The sequence below is a fragment of the Canis lupus genome, chromosome 21 (assembly GCF_048164855.1).
Source record: "Canis lupus baileyi chromosome 21, mCanLup2.hap1, whole genome shotgun sequence".
NCBI lineage: Eukaryota > Metazoa > Chordata > Mammalia > Carnivora > Canidae > Canis > Canis lupus.
In genome coordinates, this window is record NC_132858.1 from 47,818,137 (window position 1) to 47,828,421 (window position 10,285).

Consider the following 10,285-nt stretch of genomic DNA (forward strand, 5'->3'; position numbering starts at 1 on the left):
CAGTGCTTCGAGTTTTTCATCTAAGCCATGCAGAGATTACCTCCTCCTTCAGCACATTAGTGGAGAAAAAACCCCACAGCCTGGCACCCTGAAGGTCCCCACTCAGCACCTGCTCTTCCACCTTCCCCTCCACTGCCTCTCCCTCCAGGACACATGGGGTCAGCCGTCAAGAGGTGAGGAGAATACATGAGACATCCTTTCTTCTTCGTATAGCTGTGTTCCTCTGCTCATCCTCAGAATCCCCGTGTGACGCCATTAAGGAGGTCCTCATTTTATACTTTTGGAATCTAAGGCTCCAACATTTTTTGTCACCAAGCCCAGCCAGCTGCCAGCAGCCAGCAGAACTGGATTCCAGTTCAGGTTTTTTGTTTTGTTTGTTTTACCAAAATCTTTGGCTTCTCACTCTCCCACCCTGCATTTTGAGATAAGAAGGTCTCTTTTTTCAATACCCAAATGTAACTTTACCTCCCCAAGCAGTAGGGAGTGAGGAGCTTGTTTTGGGGGATTTGCACATCCACACAGCCAACATACGAGGAAATGAAGGAGCACATTCAGAGTGTGTCACTGAAGGGAAACTTTCTGAATCTTCCTCAATTACATAGAATCCCACAGATATTCCTTCTGTTCGAAAGAGCAAAAATAGGTCTCCTGATGGGAAATACTCTCTTTACTCTGCTGTTTTGTGAGGACTCTTTAGAATGTGAACAAGAAAAAAAAATTGAAACCAGTTTAAGGGAAAAAATAACTGAATCCCACAACAGGGGTAGGGTTGATTTCAGGCACAGTTTGATACAGGTCCTCATATGGGTGACTAGCCCCAAGATTTCTCTCTCCATCTCTTGTCCCTACTTTCCCTGAGTTGGCTGCATTCTCAGAGTAGACTCCTTTCACGGTGGAAGTAGTAAGCTTAATGGTGGCACCCAAAAATATATGCCACATCAAAATCCCTGGAATCTGCAAACAGCACCTTATTTGGAAAAGGGTTCTTGACAGATATAATTAAGAATATTGGATGAAATCATCCTGGATCACTCAAGTGGGCCCTAAGTCCAGTAACAAGTTTTCTTATAAAAGTCAGAAGAGGGAAAGACACAGAGAAAAGGTCATGTGAAGATGGAAGCAGAGGTTGGAGTGATAGAGCTACAAGCTAGGAAGAGGCTGGAAGAGGCAAGAAAGGATCCTCCCCTAGAGCCTCTGGTGGGAGCATAGTCCTGCTGACACCTTGATTTGGTCTCCAGAAGTGTGGGAAAAATAGATTCCTATTGTTTTCTGTTGCAGAGTTTATGGTACTTTGTTACAGCAACCATGGAAAACTAATAGAAGAGATATGGCTGCAGCTGCCCCAGGCTCATGTCACAACTGAGCTGAGGGACAGAGCCTCCTCTAGGGTTTCCGCAGATGTTCAGAGACTAGCACGGAAGCAGTCAGAACAGTCAAGTGCCCACCCTAACAGCCTCCGTGGTCAAGTAATCTTGTTGTGAATTCCACCTCTCAATCCAGACTTAAAGTCTTCCCAGGTGGAATGGGCAGAGGAAGGAGGAGGAATCCCCAAACCAAGACCAGGGCTGTTGCCTGCCAAGTAACTGATACTTGGGGAGATAAATGACAAGGGTTGACCATAGTTCTGCAACAAGCACCTAGGTGGAAGTCAGAATTGTTCACTTTTTACTCTCTGCATGGTCACTATTACTGTAAATATACTGTAAATACACTACTGGCATTTTGTTGACTATTTGTCCATTTCCAAACTTAGATTTTTGACATACCTTTTGAAATTCAGAAATATTTTCTCTTTTCAATCCCTCTTCTAGCTTTCTTTGTAACCCCTCATTCATCAATAATGATGTTAAAGTTTGGATTCTGTCTGCAGGTGAAATGAAAGCTGCTTGAGTCAATGCTGGGACTCCTCTCTGTTCCATTGAACTGTTTCCATCTTATATCCAGAGAGTTTCTGTGCTGAGGTGAAGTTCAGTTGTGTTTACATTGGGCATGATGGTTTAACAGCTCCTCTAAAGACAAAAGAGGGTCTCAAGAGACTGCTTTCGGTACGCTGGAGGTGGGGGTTGATTAAGGATTTGGTGAGTATTTCCTGGAATCTTCAGAGATCCACACTGTAACTGGAGCCAGCCAAGGCTAAGATGGGATTAGAAATCTTGAGTGTGAACCATTTTCTATTAACCTCCCAGCAGCCCTCTCATCCCACCAAACCCTTGGGGGAATGATATTTGATATTTACCTATTTCCTTCTATTACATTTCTGCAACATAAATGGTGTGTGTGTGTGTGTGTGTGTGTGTGTGTAAGGGGAGAGAGAGATAGAGAAAGAAAAGAAGATATAAGAAGATATTAGGGTACCTTCAATGTGCCAGCCTCCATGCTAAGTATTTGATGGACTTGGAACAGTGTATGCATTTTAGGTGTTCTTAATGTTCATTATTATTATTGCTAGTTAATTTAAGATTTAAAGAAACCCTATAGGATTGATGAAGTTTACCCCCATTTTACACATAAGAAAACTGAGGCTAAGGGAATTTAAGCAATACATTCAAAGATACATGGTTAATCAGAGGCAGAACTAGCTAGAATTTAAATCCGAATTTGTTTGACTGTTAAGCTCCAAGCCTTTTTCCTGTCCTGTAGCTCTCTGCATTCTGCATTCTGTAATTGAGCTGTAAATTATTTAATTTTGTAATTATTTAATGTTATTTGGAATAGCAGAAAAAATGTAAAAACCTATAAATATGCTATTAAAACTAATAGGATTTCAGTAAACACTCGGGGTATAATATCAATATACAAAAATCAATTGTTTTTCGCAGATACCATTAACAACCTATTAGAAATGGTAACTTATAAATGTAATTTGCAAATGATGCAAAATATATAAGGTATATAGAAATACCTAATTAATATCAACAATACTAGCTAAAGAATACTAACAAAAGATGCATAAAACCGTAGGAAAAATGTAAATATAAGACTTCATAATGGAATTAACAGAAGAAACTAAATTTAGTAATATACCATATTCATGAATAGGACAATTCAGTATCAAAAATTTTCTCTAATGGATAATAGAGTCAATTCTGTTACAAATTTTGGTAGGAGTTTAAAATAAATTTGACCAGCTCAATCTCAAATTTATATTAAATGTAGCCAAGAATAGCCAAGATAATTTTTAATAATAATAATAATAATAATAATAATAATAATGGAGGATTCACCATGTAGAATCAAGATTTTTATAAAGCATGCTTAAGAACAGACAAACATAGCAATGGAAAGAATAGAAAGCCAGAAAATAAGCCTCCTTATATATAGAAGTTTATTTTTGAGAGAAGTAACATTACACAGTACTGTGGGAAGAATAAAAGATTCAGTAAATGATATTGAGAAAATTAGCAGTCCATATGGAGAAAAGTAAATTATATCGTATACAAACAACAGTGAATTCCAATGGTTTAAAGACTCAATAACAGCAAAATGTTAAAATTTTAGAAAAAAAAACATGCAGGAGAATATATTTATTACTTCTGGTTGGCAGATATTTCTTAAACAAGAAACAACACAAACCATAGCAGAAATATTGATAAATTTGATTAAAAACATAGAAACAACTATATTAGTAAAGACATCATGAGCTAAGTTAAAATAAATGACATAAACAGAAGAAGTAATTTATGATTGTCTCCAGATTATTTAAAGAATAAGAACAATTGACAAAGTATATAAGCAGATGTTTTATAGAAGGGAAAACCCAAATATCTCCAAACATATGAAATGAGGCTTATCATCACTAATGCTCAAATACCTGCAGGATAAAACAGTACTGTTATATCAATTCTCACCCACCCAACTGTCAAACATCTAGAAGTCCGGTATTACTAAGTGTGGATGAGGAAACTGACAGGTACTGCTAGTGGAAGTCTGAGTTGCTTTAACCTTTTTAGATGGCCATTTGGCATTATCTGGTAAAGTTACAGATATGCAGGTCATACTACTCAGCAATTCCACTTCCCAGAAAGTTCTGGCATGCATGCAAAAAGAGTGTATCGAAAGACAACCTTACATAATGTACATAATAGGAAAAACCAGAAACAACTAAATCTTCACCCATTGAGGCATGAGGAAAATAAATTGTGATTATTAAGAAAGCAGATGTATGGCATTCAAAATAAAAAGCTAAATCTACATCTATCAACCTGAATAAATCTTGAAAATCAGTTACATGAACAAAAATCTGTGATACACTATTCATGATACACCATTAATGTATATGCCTTTAAATTACATTGTGTTACATATTATGTCTGAGCAGAGACTATGGAATAAAAATTTTAAAACCATGGAGAAAAAGGGCACATGCCAGCTTCCGATTGGTAGCCTTCTCTGGGGTGGGAAGGACAATGAGTTAGGTGGGGATGGGATGAAACTTCAAAGAGCTTTAATGCTTTTTAATAAAAATTTTGAAACAAAAAGAGAGATGCCCTTGGGGTATCGACCAGGGAGTGTATCTTAGAACATATTCACAAGAAAAGAAAGTCAATTTTCCAGCCTAAATGTTCCTTTGGGTGAAGTCAAGTTCTTAAGAACCATCTTACCCCCTTAGTGTCCAAGTGTGATCATGGTCTTTATATCAATTTTTTATTTACTGCCCCATGCTTTCTGCTTTTTCTTTGACTTTTTTCCCTTACTTTCTTTCTCAGGAGTTCTTAGACACTAATTTTTGTCATCTAACCTTGTGGGCTTTTACTTTTAAGGGCACCTTCCACTTGCCAGCCTTGTATGCCAAGTACCGAGAATGCAACTAGGTAATTTGAGAGCCACAGTAACCCAACAGGACAGATACTGTTCTAGCACCCTTTTACACACAAGAAAACAGAAATTCGGAGAGGTTAAGCAATGCGTTCGAGGTTAAATGGCTAGGAGGGCAGGATGAGTCAGGATTTGAATCCAGGTCTGCCTCTTGGATTCTGCACTCTCCCCTGGCGGCTGTGTTTTACCGATAGATTTATGAACCATGCTGTAGACTAGCCAGGGGGTACTTACTATTTAAATTATTTGTATGGCACTTCGTGTTTGCAATGTGTTTTACAATTGTTTTTATTACTTATTCCTATTTTATAGCTGGTCTCAGTTTATAGCATGCTTTCTGCAACAACAGTTGGAAAGGAAAACAAACACAACCGTCTCTGCTTTGCCGGATGGAGTCACTAGGGATATTCACATGAGCATCAGCCATATTGGAAGACAGCGGTTACGTGCATTTCTGTTCTTTGCAAACCCACTGGTGGCTGGCACAGTCTAAGAGAGAGCACAATACCGTCTTCAGTGTAAGCAAAGCCCACTCACATATTACCAAGTGTTAGGGCAGCTGAAATGATAGATCACTTTCGGTCCTTTTAACCAGGGACTTTTCATTACAGAATGTTTAACGATTTCTGTGGTCTTTCCTGGCCTGGTGGGGGGCAGAGAAGGGGAGGCCCATAATAATCATTACTCAAAAGCCTGAAGTTCTCCTTTTCTTTCTCTCTTTCTTTAAGAGATATCCAGGCCTAGGCCTTTCTTCACAGAGATAAAGACAGAGGAGGGGCAGCCCGGGTGGCTCAGTGGTTTGGCGCTGCCTTTGGCCCAGGGTGTGATCCTGGAGACCAGGGATTGAGTTCCGCATCAGGCTCCCTGCATGGAGCCTACTTCTCCCTCTGTCTGTATCTCTCATGAATAAATAAATAAAATCTTAAAAAAAAAAGGCAGAGGAGGACATAGGATCACCCTGGGGGTATCATCTTGAAATGGGAGCCAGGAAAAACAATAGGACGCTGCCGTGTCCTTCTCCAAAAGTACTGGCATGCCCTAGCAGATGCCAGAACTTCGCTCACAGTCACACTTGGGTCATCTCTGGAAGAAGGCTTAAAGGTTTTGCTTTTTCCTCCAGGCAGAAAGATGAGGAAAGAGCGTGAGGGGAATTCTCAGTTCCTCCAATGTTGCGACCAACTTCCTCACCGCCTTCATCAGTGACTTCATCCCCATCCTTGTCATTATTCACAATGTCTATAGTTTGAGCCATTAATTTGCCATATCCTGAGCGAAACCTAAAGTAGTATTCTTATTTTGCAGGTAAGGTAAGAAAACTGGTTTCCTGAGGTTATGGCACACATACACCACACGTGCAGCATGCTCATGGGCACCCACCCACCCACACACACACCACACACACAAAATATTTTGGGGCATAGTGCATTTCAAGAATGTGCTGCTTGCTGAGGATGCTGATTTTAGCAAAAAGTGTTAAAAGATTTTGTATATCACATTTTTAAAAAGCCAACAGAAGAATATGTAAGTGAATCCCCTGATTTCCAGCTTCTAGAAGCGGCTGCATTCCTTGGCTCATGGCCCCTGGCCAGCAATCACATCACTGACCTCTGCTTCTGTCATCACATCGCCTCCTCTGAAAGCCTCTTCTGCCTCCCTCTCCCCCTTATAAGAGCCCTTGTGATTACTCTGGGCCCACCTGGGTAATCCAGGATAATCTCAACTCAAATCCTTAACTTAATCACATCTGCAAAGTCTCTTTTGCCAGATAAGGTAACAGATTCACAGGTTCCAGTGATTAAGACGTGAACATCTTGGAGGGCCATTTTTCTGCTGAAACCACACCTGGTTTTCACATAGCAACAAAGCTCCCTAGAGACAACTCAATGAAACTTACCAAAAAAATGAAAAGGGATGGTCCATTAATTACTAGGGAAACATCTAATAAATCATGGTATCTTAGTGCTGGGAAAAACTCTGCATTCTACTCTTGGTTGCAGAGATGAGCAGCAGAGATCCAGCGGAGGCAGCCCATTGTCTGGCAGGTACATGGTCAGGCAGGAGTAGCTTGGCACCGGGACCCCGACTTCCAGCTTCTGGCTGGTGCACCAGGAAGATCTGCATTTGTTCTTATAGCTCAAAGACAGACTGCTTATCTGTATCTTGGGAAAGGTCAAGAGATCTGTGAAGAAATCTCTGTAGGGAAGTGGGCTTTTCAGTCTGTGGTTTTGAGATGGCAAAATTCTATAATGTCTCTGCCAAAAAGTCATTTAATCACTTTTATTACCAGAAAAGTTACTGAGCCATCCACATAATAATCAGACATTGTAGTTTTAAATGTGGCAGAGGGTAATTAACAGGTATCTCTATTTAGATCTCCCACCTTCCTTGGGGTTTATCTATGCCACTGATGTTTGAAGACCCAGCCAAGTCTGCTCTGTGGGGAGACGGGATACAGGTGCCCACACTCAGTGAAGTTCACACAAGCTCAAGGCCACTCTGTGTGTGTCATTAGCTTATGAATGTTTCTTCCTTCAGTGCTTTCCTATATTTACTGGGATAATTACTTTAGACATAAATTTAATCTTAGAGGCCACATATTTTTGCTACACTTTTTCATGGTCAAGTTGGTTGATCATCATCTCAACCCTTTTATCTCATAACACAATGTGCACTGGAAGGTTCCTCAAAGATCCTTTACGTGAAAAAAAGTTTAGGACCTGAAAAAGAGACATAATGGTCAATGTTGTGTGCAGGTAGGTGTCCTTGAAAAGTAACTCCAAAGCCACTAGGAATTGACAGAGAAGCGGAGACCACATGCAGTCCGACATCAGTACTGTTTTCTCTGCGAATAGGGAAGAGCACCTGGGAAGAACTGACAAGACCATGCAGACATTATTACATTCTGAGATTTTTTCCTCCTTTCCCTAAATCGGATACTTTTATGCCACTGGAAAGAATTCATCAAAATGATCCAGAGACCAAGATGGTACACTGGAAGATGTTTCTCTCTCCCTCCCATTCAGCCTGAATAGAAAAACCTACCTCCTCAGTGGGAATGAATGGCACCCTCTCCTACTTCCCCTTTGTGCTCAGTGCTTTTGTGAGAGCAGTTGTCCTGCTGTCTGACTTGTATTCATGCTACCTGGACAGGAGAGGGAAGCAAGGACTTTACTTCACCCCTTTTGCGGAGCCAGTGATGGATACATTGGGTTCGATTATAGGTAATATCAATATAGGATGGGGCACCTGGGTGGCTCAGCGGTTGAGTGTCTGCCTTCAGCTCAGGTCGTGATCCCGGGGTCCTGGGATCGAGGCTTACATCGGGCTCCCTTCAGGGAGCCTGCATCCCCTCTGCCTATGTCTCTGTGTCTCTCATGAATAAATAAATAAAATCTTCTAAAAATATATCAATATGGGATGATGACTTCTACTCTTTAGAATTTTTTAATGTGTTCCTTCCATTTCTCTTACCAAAATTAGTTAAAGGATCCTTGAACTAGGGCCTCTTACACTGTGAGTGCTCACTCATGCTCTTCAGTCATTTTATTTTTATTTTCCCATCGATTCTTTTTTTGTTTTTTGTTTTTTTTTTAACAATTAGAATGATAGAATACAGTATTGGCCATAGCACTGGGAGACTTGACCTCTAGTCTTACTCTACCACTAAGGAGCTGTGTTGTTTCCATCTCCAGGCCCAAGCTTCCAGTTAAGAAAATAAATGAGTGTGTAGGTAAGTCCATAAGAAGATTGATGGATGGTTCTTAAGTATGTAGAGCTGCTGACTCCTCTGAGAATCACGTATGGACTGTCTACCTAAATACATACATATAGTCTTTGGACTAGATGCTGTTGAAAGTCTCTTTCTGCTCTATCAACTGTTGTTATGGCAGATACTAGGACCTGGGTTAATTACTTTTCATGTTTTGTCTCATTTCCTGTTCATCAGAAACCTAGGAGTTAAGTATCATTATTTCTTTTGTTACCACTTTTTTTTTTTTTTTTTTGAGAAAAGAAAATGAAGGCCCAGGGTCAGCCAGCTCATCAGGGGTAAAATGGACCCAGGAGCCTACAGGCTTGGGAAGCTTCTGTATACAGGGCTTGCTGGTGGCTAGGAGGATAAGCTTAAATCTAGAAAATTATACCATACATATTAAGTTTCCAGAAAAGGGAACACAGTGTGATCTATCTATTTTAGTAATTTTGGCAAAAATCGGACTGGTGGATGGCATTAGAACTTGGTTTGTTAGCCCACATCTGACAACCAGATTTACCCAAGGCTTATTGGATACTTCAAATAGCATTTTCAGGAATGGTTTCCCAAACTGATAATACAGATTGATGGATTTCCATGACTTATACAAGGAACAAAAGGAGAATGGAATAAATGCAATAAAATAGTCATCCTTACCAACATTTTTTTTTTTTCTGCAAAGATTCACTCTGGATTGTATTTACGCAATCACATATTTTAGAGCAATTTAAAATCAAAATAGCAGTGTATTTCCTGGGTAATCCCATCAAATGAGTGATGAACCAGGTCATAGGAGGAAGGTTCTTACCCCTCTAGTGAACCAAAATCTATGTTTGACTTTTCACTCAATTTTATGTTTCTCTTTGAAAAGTTAACTAAAACTTGTGATAACTAAAACATTTCCAGATGTCTGAATTCTTTTCTATTTGCTTGTTCCCTAACAGGGACAGAAGGATCAGAGGCAGTGGCCAAAGGGAGAGGTAATGATGGGAGGCTCCTTTTGGTGGAGAAGACTGAGCAGACAGGGGCAGTTCCCTTCTATTCTTGCTGCCGATGACCATCCCCAAGGGACTGTTTCATCGTCGTCGTTGTTGTTTGTCTCCTTGTTGTGTTTTTTTTTTTTAGATCTCTTACTGAAAGTCTCAGTCTGGTGTCTCCTACAAGGTGGTGGTGACCTAAGAATTATAACAGCTGGGAGTATCCCTAGGGGACCTGAGATCTGAAGCTAGATCTTATTAAATCAGAGGTTTGGCCTCCTCAGTTACCATTATGTCCTTCCTTACCTCCCCTTTGCTCATTTACTTCCTGACACCTCACTCTAAATTCCAATCAATTACATACAGAATCCTGGACCATCATCTAATTTGAAGTTGGGATATACAAAGCTAAGATGTAATGAGAAACAGATAACCCAATGACTACGCAATGAGCAACATCAGTTAAAATCTGCAAAGTGGGTTCTTTTTTTTTTTTTTCTTTTTTACCAATGGCTTCCTATAACCCTGACTTCTTGATTTGGGGTTTGCTGGTGGGAAAATGATTCTACTTGGGATTTAGACAACTAAGATTCTAATAGGGGGTCATAGAATCAGAGTATATAGAAGTATGGCTTTTAATGTTATTCCTTAGAACTGGAAGACACCTTGGGCCATTTACGTAACAAGATACCTTTTATTTATCCATAATAAGGAAGCTATCTCTGGAACCACACCTTGTAAT

The 10,285-nt window shown here is 39.9% G+C and overlaps 1 long non-coding RNA gene across 1 annotated transcript; it reads left to right on the plus strand.

Moving 5' to 3' along the window:
* The first annotated feature begins 5,140 nt into the window (after window positions 1-5,140).
* On the plus strand, window positions 5,141-9,990 carry LOC140613536 (uncharacterized). The gene is made up of 3 exons (XR_012014525.1): window positions 5,141-5,333; window positions 8,508-8,545; window positions 9,511-9,990. It is a non-coding gene; the product is annotated as an uncharacterized lncRNA (long non-coding RNA).
* Window positions 9,991-10,285: the final 295 nt, after the last annotated feature.